Consider the following 15,840-nt stretch of genomic DNA (forward strand, 5'->3'; position numbering starts at 1 on the left):
CATTTGTTTCCTTGATGGGGAACATTTCTGAGCAGAGCATATTGGTTGCCATAGAGAAAGAAATAAAAGGAAGAACACTAGTCACATTAAGCTATATGTTTGTGCACTGGGCTTTAGATAAAAGGACCTTGGTTCAGCCAAAGAGAAGAAGCCAAACTAGAGATTTCTAGTGCCACTAAAACTAGCCTTATTTTGTTTTGGACTTTTACAGTTGAAACATATAAGCTAATTTTATTGGTTGTTGTTAATTTTATATGACACGGTTTACTGAACAAAATAAACTTTGCTCAGGAGTAGCACTGTTGACTAGTCAGCAGGGGGCGCACTGAGTCGTTGTAGCGGGTGCTGAGTAAAATGTAGCCGGTTCAAAAGCAAATCTGCTCTTCCAAACTTGCCAAAGGAACAAACACCCCTACCTTTCTATGCATATTCACAACGAGGGGTGAATTCGTTGCATAACGCAGGGTTTTAAAATACTAGGACAATGATTTTCCCATCCCCCACCCGCTCGTGTCTGTGAAATGGCCCAGCAAGATACACAGTGCAGAAATGATTTCTCCCTTTCTCTCAGGAAAAGTATCCATAGGTCTGTCTATAGAAATGTGCTATGAAAGCAAGAACACTTTTTTTTTGTAAGTGTAATTTTGATTACTAATAGGCTGCTTACGAAGCTATTTTTTTTCCTGTTGTAATTTTTGGAAAAAGGTCAAGCAAACAAAATGCATTCTAAGGTATTATCTGTTAAATAATGGACATTCTGTAACCTCATACAAACGTTGAGTTCTAAATAAAACCTAGGATTCTGAAGATGTGGTCAAAGCCCCTAGAATCCCTTTGACTCCATTTGATACTGAGTAGCTACTTTCATTCTCCATACAGCCTGTGGCTTTAAAAAGATTTTGGATTTGCCCTTGAAAGGCTGTTAGAGAAAAGAAAATACAAACTAACCACGGGTTAGATCGAGATAACCGTGGGCTTGAAACTTTTAAGGACAGTATTACTTAACCCAGTTGAAGAAAAGTTTTAATAGAGCACAAAGTTTCCGCCTCAAAAGAGTTTTTAGATACTGCCAATGAAGACCGAAGTTAACTGTGGTAAAGGATGAAAGAGATATGTGGGAAACTTCCTAAAATAGTGAAGGGCAGATCCTGACTGGTTCAGAGGAATTAGTCAGTTTGTCACTAGCAATTTTCCCAAGGAGATTTAGGGAGCATGACTAAGAAGGGGAAGCCATGAGTTCCTGGAAGTGTGAAGCCCGAAGCTGGCTTCCCCTGCTCGGTAGCCCCAATGCACCTGTGAGTGTGTCGCACAGCCTGTTAAAAGGGGGGCACACTAAGTGATTGCTGCATGTCCCTCTGCAAGAGGGGCAAGCCACTTCATTATTTCTAACTCAGCTCCAAGTCATCCAGGTTCCAGCCACCAGAAGATTTTTTTTAAAAAAATAATTTTAGTAAGTTAGTGTTGGGATTGAAGAGGCATTTCATCTAGGAGTGTTGAAAGATTATGGGAATAATATAAACAAAGGAGACACCCTCAAATATATTTTAATTCTGTGATTTTTCACCCTTGAACTCTCACTTTTGGAATCAGGAAATGTGTGTCAGGTTTGCACTAATAAAACAAAGTGGAGAATTGAGGAAACTGTAATTTGAGCCCAAACATTGCTTTTTCCTCACTCTCTGGACATTTCAGACAAAAGACTTCTGGGGGGAGACCCTCATGAACTGGACAGATGTCTCAAAGCTCTAGCTCATTTTGCATGCCCAGGGCTGTTCAGTGCATTTTAAAAAATATTAGCGAAAAAGGTAACTTTTCATTCAGACATTTTGTAAAACACTGGTGAAGCAATCATTATACACATTTAGAGCATATTTATGTTTTTGTCACTTTTCATGAGATCTGTGATTGTCTAGGCTACTGCTTAATTTCCTTTTTTTCCCAAATGCACTTAAAAAGAACCAGGGAAAGAAAAGAAAAGTGCTTACCTCTCATGATATCTATAGTCTTAGGCAACTTGCAGTAAAAGAAACAGAAAATAAGAATTCTGAGTAAAAGTAAAAGCAACAAGTTCATTTAAGAAGAACTCACACATTATAGGAACTGCTTTAGCATTCTGTAATGATTTGGGGGTGGAAACATTCAAGCTGGGTATGAATTAGGATCCAAAGTGCTGGGCAAAGCTACAGACTTTTAATTGTTGGGGATGGTGAAATTGCTTTTGCCAAATGAGAGCACGAAGAACATTACCTGGGTCAAATGTACCAAACACAAAGTGGGTATTTACTCATCTGCTTCCATTTGAGAATGATAAGGTGCTCTGATACCGCTGCAGTTTGGAAGCACATTTTCATTAGCATTTACAAATTAAAATGTTAAGCATGCTCACAATCCACATTGTGTGTTTTATACAAAAGGGAAGGTTCTATAATGGTAGCTTTTGGGTAGAAGAGAGAATTTGTTACGTTGGCAGTAGATGAGTAGTTGTTTGGTCTTGCTAAGTTTTTTGAGGTGTACTCCTTGTTCCCCATGCCTCTCTCTTTATATCATTTTGATAACTGATTTATGTGTTCAGTAGGAAAGAAGCAAGCACTCAGTTTTTTAAAAAGATGGATTAGAAGTAGTTAGAAATTCAAAGATATTATGAGTCCCCACCCTAAAGTAAGATGCTTTCTTTCTGATACTTGAAGGATGGCTTTAAACTACAGTGCATTTCAGATTGTGGAAAAATAAATTAAGAAGGCACAGTAAGTTGGTAATTGAGTATATGCTTTTGAAACAAGCCATTCCCAACAGTTTGCCCACACTAGCTGCATGTGTGCACCTGACAAGTATGGTAATGAAAACTACCAATCGCTGGGGAAGCAGGAGCTGATGGACTAACCTTGCCTACCCCTCACCATCTTCCCTGCTCTCTACCTAACAAACATAATGGTCTTCTTCAAATTTAAATTCATAGAGCAAGGCAATGTAGAGACTAGCTGATTGACCAGAGATGATGTTGATAATGATGGTGATGATGGTGATGATGATGAATTCATAAAAAATGTGTTTATGTCCTAGCTAGAAAAATATTCACAAGGTCAACTTACTGTGTGTGTGTTAAAAAACAGAACCCAGAAATATTAGCTTTATCAGAAGAGTGAATGGAGTTTTTGAGCTTGTGGTGGTCCTAACAGAATTAAACTGCTCTTTCCTTTGGGGACACTCCCTATACCAAACGTTCCCTAAACACTTTACAGTGCCAGTGTTTCCTCTCTGGGTTGGAACCAGGCAGTCTTGAGGTAGGTAAGAAAGTCATTGTGGCATACTGGAAAACAATTCTTGCACTCTGGTGCGTGCATCTCTCTCTCTCTCTCTTAGATTTTTTTTTTTTTTTTTTTGACATTTGAACTTAGCTATTGTCTGAGGAGCTGGGTGCAGATTGCAGCATATCAGGCTGAATGTTGCTCTTTTTGGTATTTCTGCCTAACAGCGCTTCTGTGGGGATCTTTGCTACAGAGTGCGGAAGCTGCCACTTCACACCTCTGCTCCTTTCCTGGGTCCTACCCCTTCTAGGGTACCCAACCGAAACTGGCCACCCTCAGAGATGTTTTCAAGAAAGTGTGGCTGTTGTTGTTCACTTTAAACAGCAAGTGCATTTATTGATATTTGATGCTTCAAGTACTCCATGTTTTGCAGCAATATCATTTCAGTACTAAAATATCTGGTAGAGATTTGTGACCTTACTCAGGATAGCTTCTTGCAGCTCAAATTGGTTAGCCCCTACTTAAAAGTTATGTGTTCAGTATTACTTTAAATGCTCATCCCTGTCCCTAATTTTTCTGTAGGAAACTTGGATAATAAAGTTCGAGGGGGGCAACCCTCAGACTTAAGGTGGCACTGGACAGACTTCAAATGTCAATTTAGTATTAAATCTGGTGCAAAAAGCTTTCAGAAGTCAAGGTATATATTCTCCAGGTGGCTTGGGCTGTTATCCCTGTATTGGTAATTCACGTCCCAAAAACAACCAAGTAAAACTTCACATGGAATAATAAGACTGTTCAAGTATCCTAAATTTGAAAACACCATGATTTTATTGGAAGGAATTGGCTAGAGATTCCCTTCCAGGGATAGAATATAAAATTAGAACTTTTCCCAAAAGGGTTTGCCTTGGAAACTTCAGCGTTTGCGGATGCCTTTCCACAATGGTGGGGTCCTTCTTTGGCCCTGACTCTCGCCATTTGTGATTTGTGGTCACCAGAAGGAACTTCTTCCGATCAGCGGCAATATTGGAGCCTCGGGGCTAAGCTCAGCTTCCTTAGATTGCAGTCAAAAAACACAGCATTTTATTTCATTTAGAGCACAATTTGGTTGATAAAACCCAAAAGATCCCATACCCCCCCCCCTTTTCTCCCTGAGCACTGTCCAGTAAGGGTTTTCAGAATATGATTTGAACATGTGGAGCGGCCTGCAGAAGTCGAATTAGCATTACTTTCCTGTATAAAAGAAAATGAAAAAGAGATTTAAAAGGGCAAAGTGAGAAGAGGGTAAGGTAAAAGGAGCGAGGTGGAGGAAAGAGCAGGATGAGATGGGGGAGACTGGGGACAGAAAGGGACGAGAGAGGGACGGCGGCGGGAAAGATCAGATAAACGCGGAGTCACCCTAACAGGTCATTGGGTACACAGGAGCGAAATCTGCAGCCTAAGAAAAACTGGGTGCAAATCGCACCCATCTTCTGGGCCTCTTTCCCGCCCGGCCTCAGGAGCGAAGGCTTGGAGCTCGGCGCCGCCTGCTCGCCTTTGTCGCCGGCTTGGTGCGCGGCCGCGGGCTCCCGCGGCGGGCTTTGTTCTGGCAGAGCAGGGCAGGACCCCTCACTTCGCCGCGTCCCCGCCCTCCTCGGGCTGGGGACAGTGGGGGTGGGGATTGTGCGACAGGGACCCGGACCAGAGGAGTGTCGGCGGGCGCCTTAGAGCTTGGGATTTCGCTCCTTCGCTCCTTTTCGTAATTGAGCTGTTCTTCCCTCGGGGTGGGGGCCGGGGTTGAGCGGGAGGAGGGAGAGCTGCAAGGGGGGCGCCGTTCTCAGCCCGTACCGAGGGCGAGGTACAACTCTCTGTCCTCTGCTCACGGATTTGTCTTGTATGCATGTAAGCATGAAAGGATGGATGAGTGCAGGGATGGATGGATGGATGGATGGATGGATGGATGGATGGATGGATGAGGAAAACCGCTGAATTTGGGCCCGTGTTCTAGGCTCCTTCCCGGGGTTTTGGCAACTGCAGGGCGTCTCAGGTTGGTGCGTATGGTTAACCCCTAAGGCCTACTCTCAAGGTACTTTGGGGCCGCGGGTGGGCGCTGTGGACGCACCCTGGGTCCGGAGGTTGCCCATAAGCAGCGCGCATCTCTCTTCCGTGGAGGCCTGTGGCGAGGGACAAAGGCGTAGACACTCGGTCAAGCGGAGGACAGGCGCGTACATGCACCCATGCACCCACGCATCCATGGGCGCACCAGGCCCCAGGCCCCTCTCCTGAAGCGTGAGCCCTCACGCTTCTAAGTCCAGGACTCTTAATATGGAAAGTTCGCCCCATAGAGAGCCCGCTCCCTCTTCTCGCCATTGCATTTAGCTAGCAGCGTGTGAACGTGTGTCACCCTCTCCCCAGCCACCCCCAAAGGTGTGGGCAGATTGAAAGAGTTGCTGCTCTGTTATTGTTTGTCAAACAGGCCCTTTCTCCTGGGAGAGGGTCGAGGGGCATGTGGCGGATCCCGGGCCAGGATTACATTAATCAAAGCATTATTTCCCCAGAGAAGCCGAGCACAAATGAGAGTAAATCCTAATAAAATTGGATCGCGGAGAAACCGAACGCTTTAAATAATCTGTGTTGCCTGATCAAAATCTCACACTTATAAGATGTGGGTCTTCAAACATTTTTTTGCCCACGCAGCCTGGCCTTGGTTGGACTGCTGCGTCTGGGTCAGACTGGGGAACGTCACTACCCAATGCTCAGTTGAACTTCTTGAGAAGGGACGTGGCCACCCCCGGTGTGGGGCTTCCCAAAATCAGGTCTACTGAGAAGGCACTTTCGGCTCTGTACCTCTCTGTGGGGTACTTGCAGAACCTCTGGGCTGGATCAAGTCCCCATTGGTGCTTCAAGAGGTGTTAAACTCCGTTCATCTGGGAAGGTGGTCACCACTTTCCGCTTTGATTGAGGTTTCAAGGTGGGCAACATTCCCTGAGTGTGGACGAAAATCCCCACCCACCCTGCTCGAAGGCGGGCGGGATCCACGGATTGGGCAGGGGCCCGGCACCAGTGCGAGCGCTGGCAGCTAATTCCCGGGTCCTCCCATTCCTATACTCCAGACACCTGCCCAGGGCCCATCGAGGACTGGCTGTCTCCAGTCGGTCCCCTCCGTCAGGGAAGGAGTAAGAGTTTGGGGTGATCATTGGGGAAGTCGAGGGCTCCACTTGCAGGCAAGACTTCTGGTACTTTCGGGCCATTCCATTCAGAAAGCAAGACTCGCACTTCTTCCTCCTATATGTCCCCCAAGTGGTAGAAAACTTTCCGACGCCTTGCGCGGCTCTGCAAGGAGAGGAAAAGAAAGAAAGAAAAAAAAAGCTCCCCTCCCAACTCCCAATCCGATAGTAACGATGGAGTCAAGCAAAGCCACTCAGCCAGGAGGCAGTCTCCCCCTGTCACCCGAGGCCTCTTCCAGCTGCAGAGGCAGGAAAGCGGACTGCAACGCCACGCGGCCCCTCGAGGGTGACAAATGTGACAACATCGTCCCGACCCTACCGGTGAGCACCAGCATCAGAGCTCCAACTGACCCTTAAGAAAGGTGCGGAGGGAACCAGCTCCAGTCTGGATCCGGTCCTCTGCCAGACCTCCACTCGGCACCCCCAGGCTGGCGGCTGGGCCCAGCGGGGAGCAAGTGCGGCAGCGCCCTCTGCAGGCCAATGCTGGGAGGGCCGGCGGGCTTGCACTGGCCGCATGGGGTCCCGCAGCTGCCCACGTCCAAGCCCCTGGAGAGAATAAGCACAGTCACCCGCCGGGTTCGCGGCACCTGCAGGCACTCGGTGCCGTTTCCAACGCCAGTTCCCGGCGGCAATGGACTGACAGGGCCGAAGGGGAAGGAGGGGTGAGAGCCACTGAGGGAGGCGTCAGTCCCCAGTCCCCATCCCCTTCCATCCCCTGTCCGCCGCTCGGTCCCCACCCCTTCTTTGGTCCGCGCAGGGCAGCCCCTGCCAGTGCCGGCGGTCGCGCGCCTGGATCCTGGCCCGCGCATCCCGGAGCCCCAAAGGCCTCGCTGTCACTCCGCAGGAGCCGCGCCGGGCGGGCAGGGTCGCCTCACCTCCAGCGAAAGCTCCTCCGAGAGACCGGTTCCCTCATGCTCCGGCGAGAGGAGCAGCTTGGAGCAGTGTGCGTGTGTGCGTGTGCGAGGGCGTGTGCGCGTGTGAGTGCGGTGCGCGCGCAGGGCAGGGCAGGGCAGGAGGCGCTACAGGAATGCTTTGGTGCAAACGCGTCGTTTTCAGCCTTGGATTTAAATCTGCAACCTTAGAGCTTATTATTATTATTATTATTATTATTATTATTATTATTATTACTCCTGATTCTTCACACGTGCCTCTCCCTCTTTCGCCTAAGTCTTCCAATCCGATTCCCAATGAAATCCCCCTTGTGGTCCCTTGTGGTCTCAGGATGTTCTGGATACCCTGCCTCACGTGATCCAGGGTAAAGGGAGAGGGACAATGTTAGCTGGAAATGCCACCAAGAGCATTTCCATCACCCAGCTTGCTCTTTATATTGGGCTTCACACACCAGGAAGCCACGTTTTTAGGGACTTGTGCATCTGCTTTCTCTCTGCCGTGGCCTTAAAGAACTGAGATTGTTTTTTATTTTTGGAGGGATAGGGAGGAGCCAGAAACTGGTCTTTAGCTGACCAATTGTGGTCCTGTTGTGCGCCTTTCCAACTTATTGGCTTTTTTCTAGTGATGGGAAATTTCGTGGTGGGGATGGTGGGGTGGGGTGGGGTGGTAAAGAAACCCACACCTTTTCAATTCTAAAATAATGATTCCTCTTTCCTCCAGTCTGTGATTTCCATACTTTCATACAAAACAGGGGCTGTCAATTATCTCTCCATGAGAAAAGAGAAAAGCAGACTAGTAGAAGAAACTTGGGCCAAAATAAATTCTTCTTTCATAAAACGTAAGCCAGGGACTGAATCCCTGCAGTGCCCCACCCAGTTTTTTAAACTCTCAAGGGGAAACCGGACAGAGAAATTCAGAAAAAGGCTAAACATTTCTCTCCTTCACTGAGGCAATGAACCTAGTTGCCAAACTGTATTTTTGATAATCTGAGATTTGGAGGATTCTAAAAAAAAAAAAAGTTTACATGCGCCTGTTTTTTCTATTTGCTATAATGTTTGCATCTGAAGATTTTTCACTAATTTAGAAATACCTTTGGTATATGTTTTTTACTTGGATTTATTAATGTTAGGTGGTTTTACTTTAGTAATATTTCTTTCTCAGACCTCCTGTCCGGGAGTATGGCTCTAAGTAACAGTGACACACACTTTTGAATTACCCCAAGAGGCTTTCACCAGTAGAATCTTGACACAATTTCAATCATTCCTTTTTGTAAGATAATTTAGTGACAGTTAAATTTTAACAAAGCATGTTAATACTAAAATGTTAGTGTTTCAGTAGATGAGCTTTTGTTTTTAGAATCAAAGTTTAGCTTTTCTTTGAATTATTTATTAGGCTATGTGCCCATGGGCCTTCACAGAGAAGGCAAATGTGGAGTGGAGAGTTTTACTTTTATTTACTTAAAGCCTATGTTAACATAATATTTTAAAACTAGCCTTTCGGAAAGCAGCAGATAATTGTATATGTTGACACTCACCTTTGGGACTGTGACAAACCAAACCCGAATACAACCTAATTACTTTCATAGAAAACAGTACACAGTTTACAGTTAACTAAAATATTGCCTGGCTTTCCTTCGGAGCTCCTCCTCCTTAAGTACAGTACAGTTTGGTAATATACTACACATATTTATACATGATGTAAATATACATATGCACAAGGGTAGATGTTTATGTACATAACATAACAAAATATATACATACCCCAACTGAATACATTTGCATAGAACATGCCCATGTGTAATATACAAAACTTCTACAATTAACAATACATTCTATAACAGATAGTCTTCAAATAAGAAGCCAATCTTATTCATCCTGAAAAAAATTTTAAATTTCCTTTGAAATTCCAATTGTGCTCCTTATAAATGACACCACCAGAATTAGTATAGAAGAGAATCACAGTACTATTTTAACCACACTCCATTTAAAAGTCCTGCAAACTTAAAGTGTTTTATGTAAAATTAAAAAGAATAGTAAGTAGTTTAAAATATAAACATTCTATCTAACGTCTGGTGGATATTTTTTTTGTCTTGTTTCACATATTAAATACTCTTGTCTTAGAACAAAAATTAGATTGTGGATACAATAAAAACAAACAGTAGTTTTATTTTCTATTCTATTATAGAGGAAACATTTTTAGTTAGTTTTTTTATGGACTTTTATAATTCATTTAAAGACATTCAGTAGTCTAGTGATAATTCACAATGTAAAAGCAAATTTGGAGCTTATATTTATACTTGAAATGATTTGTATTAATATGAGATGACATGCTACTTATTTGCTTCTTTTAAATGGTATTTTGTATCTGTGGGTTTTTTTTTTTTTTGTTGTTGTTGTTAAAATAAAGATTGCAGTTAAAATGAATATACTGGTATTTATTGACAAGAGTTCAAAAGCTCATTTGTGTTGAGCACATGTAAAGAAATATTATACCTGAATTCTGTCTTTTAAAAGCTATTTATTCTAAGTGATAAAGGAATCAAAATGATAGTTTTTGAAGTTTTCCTAAGATTATGATTAAAAAAGCTTTTTCTCATAAGGAGTTTTTTTTTTTTTTGCTAATATTATAAAATATATTGATTGTTCATGTTTCCATAAAAGTCTATTTCTTTACTAAAAATGTTTGTGATGTTTATGATGACATTTGTTTCCCATGTAATTTATTGTTATTTATTTCAGAGTATTTGAAAGACTGATGACCTCTCAGGGTATCTAAATACTAGTGAGGAGCTTGTGAAAAGAAGCTCAACTGTTTTTGGAGATTTTTTTTCTTAATCTCTTAAAAAGTTTGAAATTAAAATGATAGAAATATCAAGAGTAAATTTTTTTTTTTTTGAAAAAGATTATTACTTGGAAAGAGGTTAAAACATTTTTCTCTGGTTGGGGCTTTAAGATGAACTGCAAATATGCTAGTCCTTTATTTAGGGAAGTTTCTGTCTGATGGTGTGGCATGATCTGAGGAGACATAGGCTATGTAATGATTTACAATCGCACAACATTCATTCAAAAATTTGGTTGAAGAGTCATTCACTACAAAATTGTAAAATAATCTTTTCTGTCAATTTAATTAATGAAGTGGGTAAAGGACTATTTTAGCAGGCTCAAATTACATATGTAGAAAGATTTGTAAGAATAAATACTTTGGCATTCTGTGGCTTAAAAGCAGACAGAGCTATAATATAGCAAATTAAACTCCCCAGAATGTAGGCATCCAAGATTCAATTTCATTAAAAAATTTGGCAGTTACAGAAAAGAAGGAAAAATGCTTATTAAATCAGGGTAACTATAAAATGTTGACAGATCTCAAGTTTCATATCCAACTAGGCGCTTAGAAAACTGCTGGGATGTTGGTGGAGTAGAAGTTATTCTGTCAAACCATTTTTCATAGAGAATTATCTTTTCAATACCCTTAAATTTAAACTCCAACTTTATAGACTGACCTTACTCTGTGTCTGTCCTGCTTTCTCTTTCTCTCTTCCTCCTTCCCTTCCTTTGTCCCTCCCTTCCTTTTTCTCTTTCTTTCTTTCTTTCTCTGCACCCACACGTCATCCCAAGTCAGGTGGGTGAGACTAGTAAGTCTCAGAGAGACATTTTGGGGTGGTTGTGGGGGGAATGTGAGGCCTTTAGCCTCAGTGGATCTACATTATCAATGACATGCATCTAGGACACTGAGATATATCTGTGTTCTCTCAAAACATTGATTTTCTTTCCTCACTTAATACTCACTTCTTTTAAAGAGAGAACCAGGCGATGTCTACTGAAGACAAAATAACTTGGAAAATTGAGTTAATTATTTGTATAATTCAGTCATTTCTCCCCTACCATCTCCCTGGCTATTGAGAAAAAAAAAATTGTGAAATTTGAACAATACAGATTGACCGTCTATTGTAATTTAATTTGTAAGATATGTACTAATTCTATAACATGTTGGTTCCTCATTCCACCATTGTCACAGAGAGGAGGGATACACATCACTGAATGGACCCCCAGTTGAGGTCATGATATGAGCTAAGACATTTACCCCAGATTTAAATATAGGGAGTTGAGGGGTCTGACTTGCCAGGTTTTTGCTATAAGTACATTGATTGAAGTTATTAGATAATTGTTCACCTTCCTACTTTGCCCCTTGGGAAGAGATACATGCACATATTATAAAATACTTTAAATTAATATTAAATAGCCCAGCTGGGATCACTAAAGTTATTTACATTTAGCAATGAATTAAAATGTTAGCATTTTGCATTTAATGAATTAGGGTCTTAGTCTCCTTGTATGATCCGACTTGGAAACATTTGCTGAACAAACCTTCAAGGGATTTTTTGGAATGACTTTTTTTTTTTTCTTTTTTCCCCATGTCCCTTTGCTTTCTGTAGGGGAAAAAGTTGAGAGAATAAGAGAGGATGGGGATAAGAATTGTGGGTGGTAATTAGGCCTGTGCCTTATTTTAAAGTAGTCTTTAGTAGAGTAAGATAAGACTGAACATGATTTGAGTTTGATTTTAAAAAATACTAGTGAACGTTAATTAAGGCAGTTTTAATAGAGATATCTAGTTGCAAATATTATTTTTAATAAAGAGCACCTAGACTTTCTATTAATAAACTTTGCTTTCTATCTCAAAAATTTCTGGAAAATCGTGTGCCTTCCATTTTGCATTCATCTAATTAAATAAGCTGAAATATTGTTCTAGCACATAAAGCATGAACACTCCAAGAATAAATAAAGCATGTGCTAGAGAAGAAGAAAATAAGGCCGATTTCATTTTGCTGTAATTTCAGGAGAAAGAGGCTAATGAAAATATGAGCTACTAATACTTTATATTTATTCATAAAGTCATTTTATTATACTAACAGAAATTGTGTTAACCTTGAAAGAGTGTGATAATTTTTTGAAATTTTTAATGATTTCTATTTCTAGGTGCATGTAAACACAGAGACATACTTAATAGATTTTAAGTTTGTTTGTACAGAAATTAGCCATATAGAAAGGGACTGGTGAATAAATGAAATAAACTAAATAAACTAGTGTTTAACAAGTACCTAAGATTGTAACTATTAGTTATCCTTTGCTTTTTTTTTCCATTGAGCTTTCAAAAACTTATACAGTATTAAATTGTTATAGAATCACTAATTATTCATCGCCCCAGATCCAAAACAGAGTAATAAACTTATTATCTGGAATTTCTATCAGCCCTAAGTATTTACAAGATCTTCTAAAAAAAAAAAATCATACCTATAGGGATGTTTATTTTGCCATCTTTCCTCTTTCATTTTAGAGGTAGGGCCTAGTTTTTCCATGTTGGCCATTGAGCTTGGTAGAAGCTGTTGAGAGGTAGCCATGTAATTTCTTTATCTTTCACCTGCAAATTACACACATTATTTTGCAGCTCAAAATAAGCATTCCCAATGAGTTGCATTCAGTAAATGTCTTTCACAGCATTAGTACAGAACTGAGGTACAAAAGAATATTAATCTAATACATTCCAAAATTCAAATACTTGTGATTAATAAGCATTATTATCTATAAATAAGGCCCTAATGATACTTTGGCAGTGTTGTAAACACAAGAATCAGAGGCAATTATTGTCATTATTGTTCGGCAAGTACTTCCCATGAATACCAAATGGGCATTGCTGTCCAGCTACTTGGCAAGTAAGGTTCCTATAAAGAAGCAGATGTGAGCCAATCAGGACTGGCCACTGTTCACTGCCCTTAACCCAAGACTCAGGGTCCTGAAAGAAAGAAAGAGAGAAAAAAGAAAGAAAGAAAGAAAGAAAGAAAGAAAGAAAGAAAGAAAGAAATTAGGATACCAAAAAACAGTTGCAATGCAATTTTAAAAATGCCCTTTATTATAAGTAGAAAGGCATTTTGAAAATAATGCTGTTTCGCAGTACTGACTTTGGTGAATTGGAGACACCAGCAACGATTATATTATTAGGAAGCAAAGGTCTCATTTGTGAAGTTTATAGGCCCAATGTGATGAGGCACCTTTGTAATAAAATCAACAAAGGATAAGTTACAACAGTGTGAAAATCCCCAAGAGCATGGCGGTGACCAGGGCTCTGTTTTCCTTCCCCAGGCCACATAGAGTACCCTCCTCTGTTGTTAAACATGACCTGCCCACCAGAGCCAGTGCCAACACCTGAGTGAGGTGGGGGCAGCTCCAATACAAGTTCAAGTTCTTCAGTCTCATAAAAAACTTAACACAGGACCCAGGCTGAACATTTGCTCTGCACTCTGGGTCTTAGAAATCAATGCAGGACCAGCTGTGCCCAAGAGCTGATTTTCCCTTGCAGTTCAATGGCATTGGATAACAGCTGAATTGGTTTATGTGCAGAGGAAAAGAAAAAAAGTTTTGTGTACATTTTTCCTAAGGGATCAGTGCATTAAATATTAGATATAGATTTGTTTTCTATTTTTAAATTTCCTGTGCCAAGCAACCTGCTTTAAAGATGTTATAGTTTTGTACAGCAGAGGCTTGAGAAAGCATTGGATTGGTTTCCCAAGGCAAGGGGGTAACTCAGAGAAGACAAGGACTGGGGTGGTGGTGGGGTGGGTGATGTTTCAAAAGAAAACCTCCTTGTCAATCATTGCTGTCGGCTGTCGAATTTAGCATGGGTGTGTACTTAAGGAGAATACTTGGTAGATTGAGAATTTAAGCCAGTGGAGGTGAGTAGGATTCTTGGTCTGGACTCCTTCCCTCCTCACTTTAAGTTTGGTGGGATTTTTTTCTTAATTCCCTCAGAGAATTGAATCTGAAGTGAGTGCATTGTCTGGACAAAAACCAGAGAAGGGAGCCAGAGGGAGAATCTGCCTACAAAGTTTTCAATCCAGGTTCTGGAAATGTTCTTGCACCCTTTGACCTGGACTTTGTCAAGGGAGTAAGGGGGTCATGCCCATGAATGCTGGCAGCTGGATGCCAAAGTCACTGTGACAGAGGCAGTTACATTACAGCCTGGGCCCTGGACTTTTTCCTCCTCTCCCCTCTCTCTTCCATTTTGAATTCATCCATTAAAATTTAGTAGCTAGCATGTGCTTAATCTCTGAGTTAGATGCGATGAGAAAAGGTAAGGTCTTCCACACCAATCTTTTTCTCATTCCCAAGCATAGTGAGTTAAGGGGGAATTTCCACAATAACGGTGACAACCATGATGACCACGACAATGATGGTGACGATGACGATGATGATATTTTACTAAGGATGTATCATATATCAGATATTGAAACATGCAACTTTTTTAGGATGCTGATAGTTCTGCTAAATTGTAGTTTACATCAGATTTGACAGATTCACCAGCGGAGATATGTGGGATTCAGTCACCCGTCAAGGTCATATGACGGTGGCACCAGATTTTGAACTTGAGTCTCGTCTGTTGAAAACAATGTGCTTTGAATATCGATACTTTACTGCTTCCCAAATTCTAGGAAATGCTGCTGTTTTCTGTCCTTCTTGGAGTTCTCCAGACATGACCCTTCAGGATCATGTCTGTGCACGCTTGCAAATGGTTCTGGGACATTTGCTGAGTGTATCTCCTGTCTTCTCCCCACACCCCATTTCATAGAACAGCAATGAAAGCAAAGGCCCCTAAGACCTCTTTATACACCTTCACTCCACTATGCTTTTCCCCCCACATTTATCAGCCCTCTGTAAGAATGAGAACAGAGTAAGGCTCACCATATTAACCTGCAATGATTGTCACGCTTTTGGTTTGGGTGCGGCATTTACATGGAGTCATGACAAGTTATGACAAGGGTCTCAAAGTACCTGTGTGTCAGTCCACAAATTCTCTTGCACTTGATATATTTAGGGATGTGTCTGTTTTTCTGTATATGAGCAGCCCAAGGAAGGAGATAGACTATTGATGGAAAGCAATATCCCTAACCATGACATTAACTCAGGAGCTTGTCCTGGCTTCCAGGCTGTGAGGAACACACAGTCAGTGCTAATGGAAGCAAAAGGGGACTGCTTTGGCAGTTTTTCACCGAGTTAACCTCATGCACACCTTAGCAGGGGCTGTGTGGATGCCTCACTATACCCCGCAGGACCCCTGACCGGATATCCTTATGGATTTCCTATTGTTGGAGAAACAGTGACACTGTTTTCAGGCATGCTCAGCGTAACTAGGAGGACTGGCTCAGAAGTAGCTCTTGCCTTTACCCTTTTAGGATCACAAAACTCTGCGACCTGCTACTCTAGGCACCAATCAGGTAGCAGGGTGTGCTAGCTAGAAAAAACAAAAAACCTTTGTTTTGGGCCTAAGAGGAAATATAGTCATGTATGGATCTTTGAGCAGGGACATACAGTTTGAAAAAAAACTTCGATAAGGATTTCATTTTAAATGAAATCTTCATTACTGCCACTAGCCCCCAGAGGGCAAAATGTTATTTTTAAAGGTCAAAGTGAAAAGGTTATTTGGCTTTCAGAAAATGACTCTTTCACCCAATT

General features: G+C 41.7%; 2 long non-coding RNA genes across 8 annotated transcripts in view; one reads left to right on the forward strand and one right to left on the reverse strand.

The window, feature by feature from the left end:
- LOC124078498 (uncharacterized) overlaps window positions 1-15,840 on the forward strand; it is a 103,978-nt gene that overhangs the window by 3,219 nt on the left and 84,919 nt on the right. The gene's annotated exons all lie outside the window — the stretch shown is intronic.
- Window positions 4,051-7,418, reverse strand: LOC124078496 (uncharacterized). Of its 2 annotated transcripts, none has more exons than XR_006846925.1 (3): window positions 7,324-7,418; window positions 6,800-6,994; window positions 4,051-6,554 (listed from the first exon to the last, which is right to left on the reverse strand). It is a non-coding gene; the product is annotated as an uncharacterized LOC124078496 (long non-coding RNA). The 2 variants fall into 2 exon arrangements; XR_006846926.2 differs by having other exon boundaries at window positions 7,186-7,407.

Source organism: Marmota monax, unplaced genomic scaffold, assembly GCF_021218885.2.
Source record: "Marmota monax isolate L192 unplaced genomic scaffold, Marmota_monax_Labrador192_F-V1.1 WCK01_AAM20220418_F8-fsc00271, whole genome shotgun sequence".
In the NCBI taxonomy this organism is placed as follows: domain Eukaryota; kingdom Metazoa; phylum Chordata; class Mammalia; order Rodentia; family Sciuridae; genus Marmota; species Marmota monax.